Here is a 20,096-nt window from a genome sequence, read left to right on the forward strand (position 1 = left end):
GGAAATGAATGGAAAAAGGAAACATGGATGGTCAAGTATGGTCAATAGCGCTAAAAGTTTTCTCAGGGAAGAGATACCAAATTGACTGGGATTCGTCCATCTAGAAAGGGAGGTGATTGAGGGAATATATGATGGGAATCTATAAAATCAAAAATAATGGGAAGCTGGCAGGTACATAACAAATATGTATTGTTTCCCATTACAAAAGAAAAAGAAAAAGAAAAAGAAAAAGAAAAAGAAAAAGAAAAAGAAAAAGAAAAAGAAAGAAAAAAAGGAAGTTTCTTAAGATGCTAAGCAGATTTAAAGAAATTAAAAGGTGGAATTTTTTTGTATATACTCAGATGCATAATTCATTATTGCTGGAAGATTTTAAGTACAAAATTGTGAATAGGTATAAAAAATAATCAGTTTGCTAGAGAATAGACACAGCAATGATAGTTAAATGTGATTGCTTGGAAACAGATGCTATTTGCCTCAGGAAAACATTAATTTATTGATACCTTGGTGCTGTGAGTATGGACATCAATGGAAGTATCACTCCCTTTTGTTTTATGCTCCTTCCTTCTTGGTGACAGCTGGAGACAGTTAAGACCAGACTAATGTTTGTTCAGGCTTTGCCTGGAGACACAAGCATGCAATAACTAAAGATGGTGATAAGGTTTTTATGTGCTGTCAAATAATTAATAATCTCCAGTGATTGTGGACCAAACCCAGAGATTATATGACCTAGATGGAAAATCCCGTGCCTGGTTATTCTGGGCCTCTTGTCATTGAAATCCAGGAAGAAAAGAAAAACTCTTTAAGACTGTATTTGAAATGGTAGAGAATCAGGCATTACTTTATTCTGGCCAGGATGTGCCACAGAAAATATTCCCATATGCACATGAGTTTTACTATATTTTTTTCCCAAACTTTATACAGTCCAAACCCCATAGAAATTCATTGGCTCAATGATCATTGGTCCCAAGTAGTTCTTAGTATTTGGTTCTCATTGGCTTCTCCCTCGTTTTCTGTGCAGAGATGCCATGAATTTAGGTTCTGATGTGAATCTAGGTAGGCTCCTGGTGCTGCCAAGCCCATGTAGAGAGTAATGTATGATGGTCATAAAAGGTTCATTCTTCTTTCAGGGTATTCTTAATGAGAAATGATTTTTCACCAGTGAATCTATTTCTCTTCCCAACACTGAATATGCAAAGTTTGGTGTCCAAGTAGATTTTCATTTTGGGTCTTGGTGATTTGTTCAAATTCTCTAAGGGGCTAATTTCAAGATGTTGGATAGTACATTTTTTAATGAATTAGGTAAGGGAATTTATTACATTGCAAAAGCCTTGTAATAAAACATAAGTTTCTATTTTCAGAGTGTTTTCAGATGAGATTTGCAAGACATTTGCATATAGGGTGTGGCTTTGCCTGCAAGGTAAATCATGCAGTTTGAGATAATTTCTTCTACATCGTCTTTGGATCCATCAAATGGTATTGCTATTTACAAAGGTACTGTGAAGCAAATAAGATACTCATCATATTAACAGAAATATATTAGAATGTATAACACAAGGATAGCTAATCCATTGTGTACCAGATCATACATGTTAGAAATATTCTACTGTGAGACACTGGGAGAATAACAGTAGTTAAAAGATAATCAAAGGTTCTCTATATGGTTTTTTTCTTCCTCTTGATGTTTAATGAAAGCAACATTAATATCAAGCTTTATGCTGGTGCTACTTAACGTTTAACTTAATGTGTGCATATTTCTGTATTAATTACCTAGTTCATTTCAAGAGGCAACTATTATGTATACTTGTAACTTCAGCATCTACTTCACTTAGAGCTGAACATCAAAAAATCTAATATTGTAGGATTATAGTCTCTATCTTACAGCCCTTTTTGATATCGTTAGCTTCTGAAAACAAAGGCTAGTCAGCTAAATTGACTCTTTTATTCCTCCCCGGGGGAATTCAAAAGAGAAGAGAATCAGTGCTGTTAGCATTTAGACTGTGAAAATTTTAATGAAATATTTTGAATCTCTAGAAATTTCAGTCTGGAAAATATGCCTCTGACAGAGGGTTAATTGTCTAGAGGTGGAATTAATGTTGTGTTCACAGGAGATAAGAAAGCTCCCATCAGGTGAAGAGTAGCTGTGTGTAATTGGGATGGTGCAGCAGGTCAGCAGATGCTCTAACAGATACTGATTTACTAATACTCAGAAGACTAAAATGAGAATTCTGTTAAATTTGTGAGCTTAGGAGTTTAAGGGTGCCTCAGCTTGTATGATGGACGTGCTGATTTTTCAGCATGTAGCCTACAATGGGTGAGCCTCTGCTGCTGACAATAGTCTTAAAAAATGTGGATTGGTAGTTCAGCAACTCAGATGTGACTGAAGATGCCCACAGAATAAAATTCTGAGAATGGAGTTTCCGTAATAAGTCCATTATTTTGAAATTGTCATTTAGAATTATTAAACAGAGTGAAAAAAGACATGCATTTTTAGATTAGCAATCAATGCAAACTGTGATAATTCCCATTACAGTTTTTAGTCTCTGACTGGAACTTCTAGTACCTAGCCTTACCATACCAATAAAGTATGTCTGTGCAATAAGAAAGTTGAAATACATTTGACTGTGGAGGCACAGGGGCTGCCACCAGGGCAATCCTGCCACCAGAGTGACCCTGCCACCACCAGGGTGATCCTGCCACCACCAGGGTGATCCTGCCACCAGGGCAGTCCTGCCACCAGGGTGATCCTGCCACCACCAGGGTGATCCTGCCACCAGAGTGACCCTGCCACCACCAGGGTGGTTCTGCCACCAAGGTGATTCTGCGTCAGCCCTGGAGGGGCAGAGGGAAATGGGGAGAGCCCCTCTAGGACAGGGTGAGAAAAGGCCTCCCTGCCATGGGCCTTTGCAGGCATATATTAATGTATTGTAAGTTCTGTTCCCTCATTGGTTTGTAAGTTCTACCATCCCTGTTCAGCCCTCATTTACCATTTATGTGCCCTTTCCAGAATGTTCTCCCTCCCTTTTGGTCAGCTTTTCTGACCATCAGGGAGAATATTTGAAGTGGAGAATGTTTGAAACACCTTCATCATCTTTGCTGCCTTTAAGCATGGGTATTGCAGGTACCAAAAAACCCCCAAAACACATATTCATAGACAGCTTTCTGTATCAACAGGCTTGAGGGGAAACAAGGGGCTAGAGGCAGAAAGCAAGTACTACTTGAGAATATTTTTGAAATAAGAAAGAACAGAACTTATCTTTCATACCTATTATGGAATAGCTGAACAGTTTAGCCAGAAAGATCTCCAGAACCATGTGCTAATGTTCTTTTTTTACAGAACTCAATTACACCAGGTTTTTCTACTTTTTTTTTCCTACATAGGTACAATGGGAAAATGTAACCTTATTCTTAGAAGGAAGAGACTTGTAGAGTTTTAGGTAAGCTTAGAGTTCAGCCCCTGTGGGAATGTAGAGAAAACTCTATGCTTTCCTACTAAAATGTCACAAGAGAGTCAAAATGCAAATTTCTGAGAACATGAGGATACACTGAAAATACTGTGAAACTACTAGAATGGCACGAATACAAAAGGGGAACTGATTATCTTCCCAACAAATTCATTATTATAATACATTATTCAGTCTTGCTGTACTGGATAAATGAAAACTACTAATTTGTGTGTAAGAAAGATAGAGATTTTGCACTGTTTAGTACACAAGATCATTCATTTGAAACAAGTACTCATACAGATCTGCACATTGCACATTTGGTTATTACTTTTTTAAACAAGAAGAACATCAAATGACTTTCTGAATTATGTTTGTATAGCCAAAGCTTCTTTCAGTATTTTCAAAAGCCTCAGGCTCTTCTCCCTCAGCACGGTGGTTCTAACCCACAAATGTGATATATGAAATCTGGGCTCCTGAAAGAGTATCCTCAGCTCCCTCCAGAGTCTAAACAACTGCAGAGCAAATACATATGCCCAATATGTAAAGTCTTCTGCTCTTTTGCAATCATTTGTCTTTTGGGAAAGCAGCACTTGATGAGGACATAATTTCAAATTCGACTTTGGTTTTTGTGTTCCTGTTATACTCCTACTGTTAATTGCCTGTAGAGTAATTTATTTTCCTCCTTCAATCCAGATCTGTCTGTTTACCTTCCCTGTATTTACCAGAGGCTAAAAAGGCAGCAATAAAGGCAACTTTCTTTGGTTTTGGTCTCCACAAAATTCTGCTAATGTGCTTGATTACTCATAGATGCTGGCTCTCAGGGAGTTTAAATGTGAGTGACATTCCCAGTACCAGGGCTTTCCCTTGGTCATGAGCTTGCAAATTTTGCCACACAGCCACTGCAAATATATTAAATATTTTTAACATATGGTTAAATATGTTAATATATTTTTTGTAAGAGTATGTGTGTATCTCTCCCAGTGTAGCTCTCTTTTAAGGACTCGTCAGAATGATAGTCTTCTGGGGGAGTTTGGTAAAAAAATCTTAGGCCTCAAATTCAGTATAAAATTCCCTAATCAAAAGATCTTAACAGCTCCCAATTTTGTACTGAGATTACCCAATACTTCCTTAGCAAAACAAATATTCATTACAAAAGAAAATACAGTTGCTTTGTAAGACCTACAAAATTAATCTTTGAAGAAAATATTTTCATTCAAAAAGAAACTTTTGTCATTGCTCCATATATATATTTAGATGAGTTAATATAATAGAACGACAGTAGAGTTGAGAAAGGTTGGGATTCTGGATACCATCACAGAACTTTGCAGCGTCGCCTGGTAACCCACCCATGGTACAGAATATCTGATGTCACTGTTTTCACAGACTGCTCATACTGGGCTTGGTTTACAAGAGCAGAAATAGATGAAGCTTGCTCAGAAGAGCTTCAATTTGGTAAAGCAATGATTCTGTCTCTATTGAAAAATAGAGATTTGCAATTGCAAATTGTCTCTTCAAAGAGGCCTTTAAACATTTTCACACTGGAAAGTTTGTTTTAAAATGATGAAAAAGTAAATGAATCACCATGAAATGACTCATATGAAAAGATTCTTGCAAAGTGATTGTCATGAGTAACTCGTCTGAATCATCTGGAACAGTTTTTGTCAGGAAGGCGAGGTTGTCAGATTTCCCTAAACAAGGAGAGGTGGTAGAGCAGCAGTGCAATTAGAGACCTCTTAAAGTCATCAGGATGATCTGCCTGTGATATTGCTGATTTCAGACTGCTGCATGGTCTGACATTTGTTGCAGCCAAACAATATCATTAAATAAAAAAGACATTTCTGATGTGAAATGTTCAAGTTTTAGGTTATTTCTACATCCAGATGTGATCTCAATTTACCATTTTCAATTACTCTGTCACATTATATTATTCCACCTGTGTGTACACAGTGAATGGAAAGCAACACATTTTTTCCAGCCTCCTCACTTAGGAAGCAGCAATAGGATTAATTTAATGCCAATTAATCAAACTGGAACTGGTTATGTAGGGCTTTTTCTGAAGATTTCTGTGGCTTTCCCAGGTGAAATTCCATTTTGAAAAGTGATTCAGAGATTCCAAACCTGGTTATTGAGAATTACAGAGTGGGGTTGTGCATAAATATGTCAGAGTCAAAAGCCTGTATCCCTGAAAAAGATGAATTGCTCTTACCAGACACCCTGATGTTCAGAGGTATCACCATCACTGTAGGGAGGGTGTAGTGTCAGTCCAATGGGGAGTGGCCAAAGGCTGAAACACTTTAGGCTGCATTTCCTCTCCAATTCAGTTTTAGACCATTTCTGAGATGTTTCAGCTCAATTCAATTCAATTCAAGACAATGCTGTAGTCAGCCTTCAAGGGGATTGAGAGAAACACGAGTTCTCTCAGTGGCACTGCAGTCCCCAAAACACAGAGAGCACTGTGGAGCTGCTGGCCATGAGCACCTGCACTGTGTCTGCTTCTTGGAAAAATGAAAGTCAGTTTTCTCCTCCAAAACACCTAAAACTCTTGAATGTTCCTTTTGGCATATGTCTTTAACCCCATACCTCCCTAAACACTCAGATCTACATCTGTTTCAGCATAATGACTTTGCACAAACTTCTGAAGGAAGTGTGGCTTTCCACAATATATCAAAGGCTTATTATGATTTAAATTCTTCTTTGATTCTGACCACTGGTCAGTTTTCATGTTTTTTCTCTAAATGGTTCTTTTCTCCATGTATTTCCACTAGCTTTTCTTTTGCTCAAAGAACAAACCCAGCTTACAGATACTTATAATTCTTTCATTTTGCTAAATAGAATCTTCCTAAAGATGCATAAAGGTAATTCTCTCCTTTTCTTCCCATCCCCTCTGTTGTTTTCTTTCCCCCTAAAACTGCCTTTATTTTATTTTTCTCCTTTTCCCCTTGTAGATTGTCTCTGAGATGTCCTCCCCCTGTTCTCACTAGTGCTCTGGAGCAGTAGCTGCACAAAAATTTCTGTTTCAGTGGTGCTATTTCTGGATGTTGCCATCTGCCAGCTTTTACTTCCATTTCAAACAAACTTTCAGTTCAGTTTCATCTTTCATTTGGAGGCACAGCTGCTCCTAAATGCTTGGTAATCGCTGGTGTGCAGCACACACCTGTGGCCAAATATACGCAAGAAATAGGAGAAAAGAGCTATATATTCCCAGCTTGTTAGCCATTAAACAGGTTAGTCAGGAAACAGGGACTCTTATCTTTGCTTGTGCAGATCTTTATTTAATAAGCAATATTTTCTCAAAGGGCTAATAAAGAAGAGCAAACACAGAAAAAGGATTACCAAGCTCCTCTTAGTGAACTTTTGCTAATAACAAGTTTATCAGGGCAGTGCATGTGCAGGGGGCTTGGCTCAGTGTTAATTTGTCACTACCACCAAAATAACTATGCTCTCCTTTGTTTTCTTTCCAATTTTACATCCTTGATTACATATTCATAAAACTGTCCTTCCTTCCAAGCATAAATACAACTGCTTGGAAAATATAATTGTCTGTGTTTATCAAGCACCTAATTTGTTTTACTTGCCAGCTACTAATTACATAGGAAATATAAATGAATTGCAGGTCATATATTCCATTTGAAGCACTAAAAGAAAAACTTTCTGAATCACAAAATTGAATTTAAGTTGCAGCATGGGATACACAATGGGCAGTGCAGTCTCCAGCAGTACTAGTCAAAGAAAAACATTTTGGCTGATTTCACGTTCAGATTTGTCAAAATATACTGAGGGATGTGCTTGTTCCATTTAAAGTGAATTGCTTTTGTAGCCTCTGAGAGCTTTCCCTGTCTTTGATTTCTATATATTCTAGTCTATCACTGCTAAAACTTGTTTATGGTAGAGCAGAGAAAATCAAATGCAAAGGAGACTGAGAACACGCTAGGATTTGGTTTTATCCACCATGTCGTTCACTTTATGTCTCATCCATTTTCTGAAAGAGATATGCAAATTCTGCCTTGCTTCTGAGCTGGATTATTGTACCATCTCAATCCATTCAAAGCAATAAAATGAGATTTAATAGACTGTGTTAGTTAATTGTTTAGGAAACATGGAGTTTTAATCACTGTGACAACCACAGATCTGGGACTGGAGAGCAGAAGCTCTTTTGCATATGTAGGAACTCTTGCAGAAATTTGGTATTAGCCAGCAAATTCCAGCTTTCACAACACTCTTATAACTACTGCCTAGAATTTATATAGCACTGAAGAAACTACTAACAATTTAAGCTTAGTAAAACAATTGTATGGCAGGTCACCAAACATAGATACAAATCTTGATATCTGGAATTTTGGCAGTGAGAAAGAAGAGCACTGAATTTTAAAAAGGAAGCTGATGCTTATTTTTCATGTGGTTTTCCTTCATTATGTTAACTGGAGATTTGATGCCCCAACTTGATTGTGCTTGTTCCACTTTCCCTCTCTCATTACTTTTCATGATTTTCATTTGTAGTGAGTTGTATTGTCTGTCACTGGAGGGGGTTGTTGGAGAAAATCAGAGTTTTTAACAATGACTACAGGTATTTTAGGATAATTATTATTAATAAGCAAGAAAGGTGGCTGAAAACAGAAAATCTGGAAGTAAAGATACCATCTGAGCCCAGCCCAAGGGTAATAGGGAACCAGGGTGTTAGAAATGGAGAAATCAAATGCTCACTTACATGATGGTGGATTCCAGGACATTAATAAAATATTTTTTGCTTACATGAGTTTTTAGCACAAATTGCCTGGAAATCCAGAAGAGCAGCTGGATGAATTAAAATGTAATAACCTATTATTATATTATAAATTATAATTGTATTATAATAAGAATGAGGTAAGCAGAAAGGTATTGGCTTTTTCCCATCATAGAATATTTAAACATAGAGAGTAGCAGCTAAAGTGGGTTTTGTGACAGGATTCTCTGAGTATTTTTAGAACATATGCAGTTCCTATCTCTGACATTCTGTTTCCCTCCTTTTGTTCTGCTTGAGTTAGGAACATATATCTTCAGTTGTTAATCTTTGAGGTTGCAGTGGTTTCAGAGGAGTCATCTGAGATTTGGGGTTGGTTTACTGCACTTATTTAGCCATGCAAACTGAAATAGATTTTGGCCCAGGTTGTCAAATGCCGCACACATCTCAGTGACCCATTGCACTGTGTCTTCTCTCTCCTTTTTGAAAGGAGAGGGTAAAGGATCATCCTAAGCTTGTTTGAGAAATCAGTTTATGGAATGTAATTCCTAGTGATTTGTGTTACATGAGATTATTTTAGTAACTGTTTTGAGTGGTAGAAATGTCCTTGGTGCCATCTATTTAGATTTTGTCAAAGCACAGTAATTTGCTGAAAGTGCATAATTAGAGCATTTCAGTGGTGTTGCTTATTTTCATGGCATTTCTAGTAAGGCTCACAGTGCTGCTGGGTCAGAAGATGTGGGATTTTCCCCCCTTTAATAGTAAAGATGCATTTTTATAGTTGTGTATAAACCTTCAGTGCTGTATATGGGCATCCTGATTTTGCAGTTTCAGAACGGAAAGTTCTAGTTCTATTTTTACTGCCTTCCCCCCTTTTTTTCCTCTTTTAAATGTCATGGTTTCCTTACATTCACCAAAGTACACTTGGATTGACGTTGGGGCCTTGGTTAATTTGAGCATTTTGTTTTTCAGCTTGTGTACTGAAAGAAATTAGAGAGAGCTGTCCCCAGAATACAAACTCTGTTCCCTGGTAAGGACTTGACTGGGGGAAATTTGTCTAAATAATTCTAGAAGCCAAAGTTGCAGAATTGGCAACCCCCCAACCCACCCCCCCCACCCCCCCCCCACCCCAGCAAACCCAAAGCAGGTGCTGAGGTAAAATAATGAGGTGAAATTTGTCTCTGCTGAGGCTGAATGCCTGACTTCAGCACTGCTGGGCACTTCAACCTTGAAAGAGAAAGACTGGTGCACCCTGTTAGAGCACTGAGTAACTTCACAGGCAGTCTTTCCAGAGCTATGGCTCTGGATGGTGTTTGAAATTTCAGAACTTAGAATGAAAATAAATTAATTAGAACCTGACTGATTCCCTATAGGATTGTTAGAGGGAAGAAGATAAATAATCGAAGAAGATAAATAATCCTTATAGTTTACAGAGGGTCTGCATTGGCCTTATAATATTTAAATAGGTGAGACACCCTCATGTAAAGCTGCAGAAACTGAAGCCAGTGCAGGGGCGATGTAATTCCTCCAGGATATTGGCAGTGAGTCTTGTGCAGCACTTCAAGTGATGTATGGTTTAAAGAACATCTTTTAAAAAGTGTTTCATCCACTTTTAAAAGCTTATCTTGAAAGAAGTCTATCACCTTCAGTGAAAAACTGTTCCAGAGTTTAATTAGCTTTTGTGATGGTAAATTATTTCTTATTCCAGACTGAATTTGTATGACTTCAGCTCCCATCTGTTGGCTCTTCTTTTTCTTTGTCAACAACCTTGAAAAAGCTGCCACCACAGCTCTGTCTTTCACCTGTATGTACAGTGATCAAGCCACAGCTAAAGATTTTGGAAAGCCAAGTATATTTAATGCCTGAAGCCCTGCATTGTGAGGCTTGTTTCCTAGCTGGTGAATCACATTGGTGGCTCTACTTTAAGTTACTCATTGCTTTTTCAAATCTTCTTTGAATTTGACTGGGAGCAACAGCCTAATAAGAGCAGGGTTTAGAGATGATACTAACTTTGTTCTTCTTCAGTTATCTTCTTTTTAATCACTCAGGGACAGTATTAGTCTTTTCTGCCACTGAACACTATTGGGCAATAATTTTTAAGCAATTACCTGTGATGGTCCCTAAGCTTTCCCCTCTACCTCTGTTTTTGAATTAATACTATCACTTGTCTCCAAATTTATTACATGATAAAGTGATGTATTGATATATATTTTACTTAACTGTAGTTAACTGGCAGTATACATCAGGTTTATACCATCTGTTCATCTGCAAGATGCCCAGTTACTGCTGCCCTTCCTGCATTGCCTTTGCCCTTTGAAATACACAAACTAAGATGGCAGTCCTACCTCCCTTTAAAATATTCCTCGGTTTTTTGTTACATGCTAAAAGGTAAACCTCAAAGAGACCTTTGGCTCTCTGTTCAGTATTTGGGGTGGTTAATTTGGAAAGAGCAGTAGTTTAGGCTGGCTCTTGTCATCTACAAGAAGTTTTTTGGGTTTTTTTCATTCACAGTTTATCCATAAAATACAAAATAAACATCTGCTCAACCATAGCACATTGATTGAAGAAAAAAAGATGTAATGCAAGTAATAGATTTTTCCCTCATCTAGAATTCTCTTTTCCTCCTACATTTTCAAATTCTGTTGTACTGCAATTAACCTACTGCCCAGCTTTAGTTTATTACTTTAACTTCCAGTATCTATCACTATTGTTTTACCATTAATAACATGTTAATAGCTAGTTTAGTGTCCTTTCATTTTACACATGGAAAGTCCAGATTGTGTGGTTTTCACACTTCCCTTTAACATGGATTGTACTTGTGATGACTTAATTCTTTTGAATACACCATTGAAATTCTAGCTGTTTGATTGAAACATCTTTTTAGATAATTTCACTAACTTTATGGAAGGTAGGGGTAAACAGGATGAAATGTAGAAGAAAAGAATTTAATCTGAATTCTTTTAAAAGGTGAATTTTCATTGCTTGTCAATGGGATTTCGGAACCCATCTGTCCTGGGTTTCAGTGTAGGATGTGCACAAAATATTTATTCTATCACCACCTTCATGAGCTGTTGAAACCAGGTGGGACAATGTTTTTCCCAGGCCCCTCCTTTGGGCTCTTCTGCTCATGGTCCATCAATGCCTTGCCCAGGACTCACAGGTAACTCCCTCCAGGAGCTCTCTCTGTTTAATGGGCCATCAAGGACCTACTGCACGACTCCTCATCCCATTGGGAGATGCTCCGCCCAGGGGGAGGAGCCAAGCATTCCCACCTGGAGAGAATCTGGGATTTGGGACAGGACAAGCAGCCCTGACCCACTGGATTCCCAGAGGAGCAGAGCTCCCAGACCTTTCTGTGGGATCACTGCTTCAGGAAGAGCCCCTCACCTGGACTGCTCCCACCACCCTGCTCAGGTTGTGTTCTGACTCTGTCGGTGGTCTTTTTTATTAATACTTTTAATTTATTTTACTTTTTACTTTTTTTTCCTCTTCCTACTAAATTGTATTTCTGACTTGGAGTGTCTCACTGGTTTTGCTTTCAAACCACTACAGCATCCTTCCCTTTGATGCCTTGAGAGGCTGCCTAGAACAAGGGCTGGGCAGTGTTAAAGGAATAAAGTGGGTATTTATTCAAAGGCCTTCAAAGGATACACCTTGGGCTATACAAGAGCCCGGCCAAGGCTACACCCAGGATGGACCAGGGGTCACAAGTTTTCACACTTTTATAAGTTTTGGTGCATTTATGTCTTGGGGTAAATTGTCCAATTATATCTTCAGGTGGTGAAGTCCCATCCTCCAGGATTTCTCCCCTCCATTCCCTGTTGTTTCCATTTTTTGGGCCTGGAGCTGTGATGGTGTCCTTGGTTCTGGGGCTGGAAAAGTGTGGAGATGTGGCTGCAGGATAAAGGTCTGGAAGGCCTTACATTAGAGAACGCCTAGCCTGGAAGGCTTTGCATCAGAGAACGCCTAGGCAAGGTCAGCCTGACTTTAAGCAACAAGTTATACAATAAACAGGATGCCTGCAGTCAGCAGAATGAGAGCGAAACCAGATAAAATGCAAATGCAGCATTTAGATTGCCAACCAATCATGAAGTTACATGTATGCCTAACTAATGAGCTGCTTAGAGGATGTATCAATGTGTGCACTAACACAGAATAAAGCGGAAGCACCTATTCAATCACAATGACTATCGTGTCTTCCCTCTCGGCAGCAAACAGCAATAGAAAAGGATTGTTTTGTCTGACTGAGTTGTGAGGAGAACTTGCTCACACTTTATATGAAGTTCAGAGTTACATACCAATGCAATACGGAATCTGGAAAATATGAAAACTAAAACGTAAGGCATCACCTTGCCTCCCTGAAGATCATAGTCTAAATCTGGACAAATACTCTGTTACATATAGAGAATTAGCTTGCAAACTGTTCATTTTATCCCTTCATTCCTCTGAACTACCACAGGGACACATAACATTTTATTCTGGATCTAGTGATATTAGCAACATTTCAGCAGTGGTTTCTTTTACGTATAGAGAGGGCATCTAAATCTTCCATTTTTCTTGAGTTTACTGACCTTGTATTTACCCCTAAAATTGAATTATGGTGATGCTCCAGTGTAGTTGCAAAAAAAGAATTGTTTGAAAATGAGACAAAATGTAGCATGACTTGCCTTGGGGCAGCTGTACCTGCTCCTGATAGTCCCAGTGCTTGCAGTTGGAATTACAGAGCCAAGACTTCTGTCCCTCAGCCACACCTGCCTGCTTTTCAGAGAGTATTCAGACAGTTTTTTGTAGCTTAATTAAAATACCTTTCTGTTATACTTTATCCATCCCCATTTTCCATGCTGAATGTTGTCTTCTTCGATTAAGCAGATGCATAAATGACATTGGTTCCAGAGCATTTCTTATGGATAGTGAAGCCATCTCCCCTGCTGGCCAAACCTTTCTGCTCAGAAACACTGACCATGCAATTTTAATGTGGAGTTTGAGATATAGAAGCTATTTAATGGGTGGAGGAAAAACACCAATAAAGATTTCACAAGTAAAAGTTGCAACAGTAGTGATTGGAAGAGCTGTAGGGACAGGAGGAAGGAAAAAAAAAGGACATCTGAAGACATAAGAATTTTAAAAATAAGTAAAATAAAAGATGTGGATCTGACTCACCTAATGAAGTGCCCCTGAGGCAGTGTGACTGGTGGGATTACAGATGGAGCAGCCAGGAGATCCTGTGCTATTTGTTCTGTTTCATTAGGGAGATGGCTCAGGTGTGCTGAGCCCAAGTACATCAAGGTGCTGTAGCTTTGTGTGATGCAGGAACCTGAAGCCCAGACAGATTTGTTCTCAGATAACCAGTGGTTTCAAAAGGATACAGCTCTCCACATTGTCTTCTGAAATAAATAAGTGAATACATTTTTTTATCTGGGCTTTGATTTCAATTTAGGCAGCACTACTCATTCAAGGATTTATAAGACTTTAATATTGAAATTATATCTTTTGAATGGTGTGATCTTTAATGCTCATTCCAATTTCCTGAAAACTCCTTGGACAAAAATCTTTGAATGATTGGTGAATTAATGAAAATATATTGCAACCAGCAAAATGCATCATGCCTACAGGTTTTTGTTTTTGTTTTTTTTTTTTAAATAAAATGTCACATATAATTATTTTCTTGCTTAGGGACAGGCGAAGAACCTGATTGTGCCAGAGATGGGAGTGCTTTGGAGGTAGCCCAGGACTGAAAGATTGTGCCAAAATGTTGACGAGTGGGACCTCAAGTCTCCAGGCGACTTAGAAATTTAAAGCAATTGCAATTAAAGCTGATGCAGGAGCCTGCACAGAAGTATTTTGGTCTAGCACGCTGTTCTTCAGATGCACGGGGAGGCTGCAGGCTCTGAGAGCTGCATTTCTTCACTGGCCCTGTGAGACTCAGCCCTGTGCTGCTGGGGCAGCTGTGCTGCATTGCAGGGCTGCACTGGAGGGGTGGTCCTGTGCTCACAGCTGTCTCAGCCCCCAGGGCAGGGCAAAGGACGCTGTGCCTGTGCACACCCAGCCTGGCAGGGGTGCCTGTCTGTCCCTGCTGTCCCTGCAGTGCTGTCCTGTCTGGAGGGAGGCCCTGCTTTCCAGCGGGCTGCAGCTCACTGCAGGACAAAGAGCCAGGACAGGGACAGGCACTGCCGAGATGGGCCCTGTCCCAGCAGGGAGGGTTCAGGAGGGCTGTCACAGAGCCCTCGGGTAACACCTGCAGCTCCCAACCTTCCCTGAAGGAATCTGCTGTGTTCACAGCTGCTGTCCCCAGGGCTGGTCTGCAGAACAGGTTTCACTGACCATAAGCTGTCACACTTTGCAATGGGGCTTTGATTTCCAGAAAGCCAATCCCATGTCTGAAGCAGTCAGTGCTCTTTAAAATGAGACAGTAGCAGTCAGACAGCAACGGGAATGTCCAGCAGCAGCATGAACTGCAATTAGATAGAGATAATTCCCTCCTGAGCCGTGATCTTTCTTGAGGACACTGTCCCTTAAACGTTTGTGCTAACATAGTTATTGGCACTGCAAATCTAATAAACTCCACAACTGAAAGCTGGGGAAGGCTTGCAGCCTGAATGCATAAACAAAACCTTGGGTCTGTTTTATGATGATGGAGTGAGTACTAGTGCACGAATGCATTATGTGATTTTCCTGCAGCTGAGGTATGGATTTGTATCTGTGCCTGCACTTGGTACCAAACCTCAACACCAGTCATACAAGTTCTCATAGCCTCTCTCAGGAAAAACAAGACAAGATCTCAACAGACATGAAACGGCAGAGCTTTCCTCAAGAAATAGGCCTGAAAAATTGACCTCCCTTCCTCAGAGAATCTCAGGAGGCTGATGCTGCATGGGAAAGATTAGTCCAAGGGACTCCAATGTTCACTCTTAATTTTATTGTGAACTTCATTTGAATATCAGGCACCAAAATGGAGAGAGAGTACAATGCAACTTTCATTTTTGTACGTCTTTGAAATTAAGAGCCAGGATTTTGCTCAGAAAGAAAGCGCTTTTGGATTGTGAACTGCAAAAATGCTATCCAGGCACCTTTTATTTTTCTTTTTGTTTGGCAGTTTTTCACAACAACAAACATTGGCTAAAAGAGAGAAATGAAATGTTTTACTTACTCAGAGGTTATTTTCCCTGCAGGTATTGTCTTGTAACATTCCAGATTTGTTTTCTTAAATCAGTAATGAATTCAGTTATCTAAAAAGGAGGTGGAAAATTCCCACCAAAGAGCCTACAGCTGAGAAGTGTATTAGATATATGAGAGAGGTGAGAATAGTTGCTGTGTCTAAGAAAAATTTAATGTGAGAACATTGGGAGGAGGGGGAATCCAAAGCAAATGCAATAGGAACAGGGGAGAAACTCCCCTGGAAATAATAAACAGATAATGAAAAAGTCAATTTCTCCTGTAGTAATGGCCACTACAGGACATCTAGCAGAGGAAGAAGACTTTAAGCTCAGCTTATCCTAGTCCTGTATTGCTAAGCAACATGCTCAGACTTCAACTGTTCTGTCTCAGAATGGAAAAAATAAAGAAAATGTGTGCATTGCACTGGAGGAGGAGGCAGGTGACACAGGTCCTTTTGATGTAAAGAAAGTGTGATAAAAGCAGGTCCCAAAAGCCAGATTTTGTGCTGTACAATTATGGGTATTGAAATGGAGCTTGGGGAGAAGGGGGGGGTGTCAGAATGCTGGATTCTTTGTGCCCGGCTCTGGGCTCAATCCAGGTCAGTCCCAGCTCCATCTTTTACCCATAGGTCAGCATCCTTCTGCCTCCAGGCTGAACAGATTTTCTCCTGTGGGTAATGAACCATCAGAGTGGCACAGAGGGAGCAGCCACGGCAAAGGTTACACACATTAACTAATTGAAAATTCTGCTTTTTCCCAGGTTACACAGGAATATTTTAACATGACCAGCTTTTGCCAGGTTTAAACAAAAAAAAAAAACCCAGGTTTTTGTTTAAACTTAAACTTTCCTGTGAGAGCTAAAGTTTGGTTAGAGCCTTGCTGCATCTGTTCTGGCCTTCTTCCTCTTGCAGAATTCGATCTGAGGGGAGAGCTGGCAAATTCTCCCCTCGGGGCAGGGTCGGGCTGAGCTGGGACCTTTCTGGGCATAGTCTCAGGAGCCGCTGAAGTTTCTCCAGTGCTGACAGAGACAGGACAGCGACGGCTGATACCTGAAATCCGCCAGTGGCTCAGCAATGCTGAGGGCTGTCAGCATCACCTGGAGCAGTTCACAGAGTAATAAATAATGGAAAGGAGGTTTTCCTGCCACGACAGTATGTACAGAGTGGTTTTATGGTACAAAAAAAAAAATCCCTTGGCTTTGACTCTAGGGGAGCTTTGTTTAATTTCTAGATTTGTCACAGACACATCCAATTGTAGTTATGCCTAATCTCTGTTCCTAGAACAATTGCTTTCCATAAGTAATATAATTAACTAATCTTGTAATAGTATAATACTTTCTGTGGCCTTTAAAGTGGGTATGAATTTAAAATAACCCTTTTCTATTCTTTGTTTTGATTTTTAATGATCAAGAAGATGCAGTACCTTAGCTAGTCCCTGGGAGTCACAGTTTTAATACTTACTGTAGCTGCAGAAGCATTGTTGACAGGATCTCAGAAAGGCAGCAATCGCTGGGGCCCTTTCTTGAAGAAACTCTGCTGGAAAAAAATTACACTTCTACTAAAAATATCATTGTTGCAAGAGTAAGGATTTTTTTCCTCCATCAAAAGCTTAAGTTGTGCAAAATGCTGCAGATTTTCTAATAAGATTTTCAGTTTTTAATTTGGTATTGGTTTTGATCTGAAACTGCTCTCTTTTCAACTCTACTGTGGAATGGCTTCAAAACAAACCAGCCAACCACATTTCCTTAGGAGCAGCTTCAGCTGAAGCAGCATCTGAGTTTTGATACATATCACTGTAACTGATACTCACTCAACTCGCTCTTGTGCACCAGATGAGGTTGGAAATCTTTATGGCTGTTTCTCCACTTAATCGTTCATTCTATGGAGCTATGCTAGAGTAACCAGTTCTGATGTGAAAATTAAAAATGTTCGATTTTTGAAAAATTAATCTGAAAAGTGGTGCTGGCAGGGTATGCTGAGGTATGTGGTTCTGTACCCACAGATCTGCTTTTAGCTCCAGCTGCCTGTGCAATGTCCATGAGCTGGAGGGACTTGGGTTTACTCTGTGTGTGGGAGGAAGTCTGTCAGGGTTACAGTGCTCTATAGCCTCAATAACCTTTCACTTTTCAGGTAAGCAAGTGAACTATTTCTGGCAGACAATAAGGGGATCTTTAAACTCTTGGAGAGATGTTTTTGTTTGTTGGTGGAAATGCCTGTTGGGAGCAGCTTTGGTAAAGAAAACATGACGTTTCCCCCTATTGCAAATACACCATCTGTCACCACTGTGACAGTGTAGTCAGAGTAGACTGCTGTACCCATTCTTCCCTTGGAAAGCAAAAAACAGTTATTTAATTGACTTTTCCAAAAATTCAATCAGATTTGGCTTCTGTAAATCATCTCTTTGGCTGCAAGTGATAAAATCTGTGATTCCTTCATGGATGCGGCCACACCCCTGAGGTGCAGGTACCTGCTGGCTGTGAGAAGAGCTGTCACCTGTGGGTCCTGCTGTCCCTTGTGGTAGTGCTCAGTGCTGGGGCCTTCCCCAGGGAGGCAGTGGAACGTGCTTTAGCGAAGCTTTCCCCTGATGTATAAAGCACAGAGAAGGGAGAGTAAAACAAGTCAAAGGAGCAGCTGCTGTGTCCTGTCCTCTGTCACAGAATGAGGAGCACAAGTGAGGACCAGGCAGTGTCCAGCACCTGCAAAGGCAAATGATGATGATGTTCTGACTCTACATTAGCTTGGTTTACAAGGTACTGCACAATGCTGATCAAAACAGAATTTAACTGAAACTGCATTTTACTGAAACAACATGAACATGGTGGTGTTTCACAGCTGTTATCTCAAGCTTAGCTAACAGCAATTTAGTGATCAAAATAATATAGATTAAATAAGGTCTCATTAACAACATTTCATTTAAATAGCTTAAAAAGAAATCAAGTATCAATATGGTTTGTTTGTTGGTTTGTTTTTTGTAAATTGAATTGTCAAGTCACATCTTTTTTTTTGTTTTGTGCCATGGCTTTGCTACCAGACAGTTTCATTTGTCATCACAGCAAATTTCTTGGGAAAGGGATCAGAGTAAATCAGTAGCAAAACTAAGTGCCATATTTGTGTCTGCAGTTGGAGGCTGCTAGGAGTTTTTCTGAACTATCTCAGGAGTAGCAGCTGCAGCTTCTTTGGGAGGATATTTGCTTTGATATTAAGGGAATGGAGAGTGGAGGAGAACAATGAGTTTGTATTTGGCCAGGATTTACTAGGCTCTATTACAGTTGGTATGATGTATATTAATTAGATCCAACTTGCTGATATAAGTGTGTCCCTCAAGTAATAGAAAGGAGCCCATTTAATACCTGTATTTATGGTTGTTGTTCATCCTTCTACACCATGTGGAAGAATACCTGTATGTATTAAGGATCTAATTCAAATTCTTCCCCTGCTTGCAATGGAATAGGACTTTGGTGAAGCCAAGGGTTAATTACAGCCAGAGCAGTACCAATTCCTGGTAGGCTTATAAAGCCTGTGGGAGCTCTGGTGAGGATAAAAATGTGGAAAAAGAACTTTTCCCCAACATTAGAAATTAAAATTCTGCTTCATCGATTTTTGCCCACTCCCACCAGTAAAACAAGGCCTTGAGAATTGTAGAGCTTTCTGTTGAGCAATATCTGAATTTGTGTAACCTGCTTGTCTGGAGGATTGTGGAGTCCGAGGCCCTTTAAAGGCCACTGCATTGCCTTTTTATTTATTATTCATTCAGTGAATAAATCGAATAGCTGCAGGCATCCATCTGTCATTTTGAGGCCTGTCCCATCAGTTCAAACACGCAGCTGCACACAGGGATGGCCTCTCAATATACTCACCCCTGTCCCCAGCCTCCTCGCCCGTCTGGAAAATAAAAATAAAAGCTGATGGATGAGTGACCTGCACAACCAGCTATTTTGGTTCTTTCCTCTGGGTTTTGGGGTGATCTTTTACCCTCTCCTTTCTCTGGGAGAGGCAAGAAACAACTGACAAGTGCCTTCCAGGGTGTTCAGTGAGATGAAGCTCTGGATGAATCCATATATGCTCTATCACCTCTGAACCCTGAGTGCCTTGTTGCCCCAGCTCCTGGAACCCCAGGGCTGCTGGCTCGGGCACACTACCCCAGCCCCAAGGCCAGATGCTGGCTAGGGCAGAGGTCTGCAGCTGTCATCAGATGTTGCTTTCAGTTTCTGAGTCTGAAAAGAAGTGGCCAGACTTTCCAGTATTATTCAAAAGCTGCATCTCTCTTTTTGGTTGGTTTTGGGATTTTTTTTCCAATTAGTGAAAACTCACTTGACTGGTCTCTGTCTCAGACAATTGTTTAGTTAACCTGGGAGATTTCAATCCATTTGCATTTTCCCTTCAGGTTTTATCATAGCATGCTTTCAACTGAAGCTCTCAAGGTTTTATTTTGCATTGGAAATGAGCAGAGTTCAGGGGAGAAGCCTTTACTGTCACATTCATGCTGTTTAGAATATATTTTTGTTCAGACCTCAAGATACAAAGTTAAAAGCAGAGTTCTCTTAGTCCATCTCTCCCTCCCTCTCAGATGTGCAAGTGCACATGAGAACAGCTTCACTGCAAACTGCCAACTGTTAAAATCTTCTTTTAAGTTTTAAAATAATTCATCCAGATTTCAGTCTTGTTGAGCTTGTCTGAGGGCACAGGAGAAATGCATGAGCCATGGACAAAGATACAATTTCATGTGCTTTTTAAGTGCATATTCACAGTTAAAATTGACTTTGTGATTCTCCTTGCGTTTCTA

This window comes from Zosterops lateralis (assembly GCF_965231275.1).
Source record: "Zosterops lateralis genome assembly, chromosome: 21".
Taxonomy (NCBI): domain Eukaryota; kingdom Metazoa; phylum Chordata; class Aves; order Passeriformes; family Zosteropidae; genus Zosterops; species Zosterops lateralis.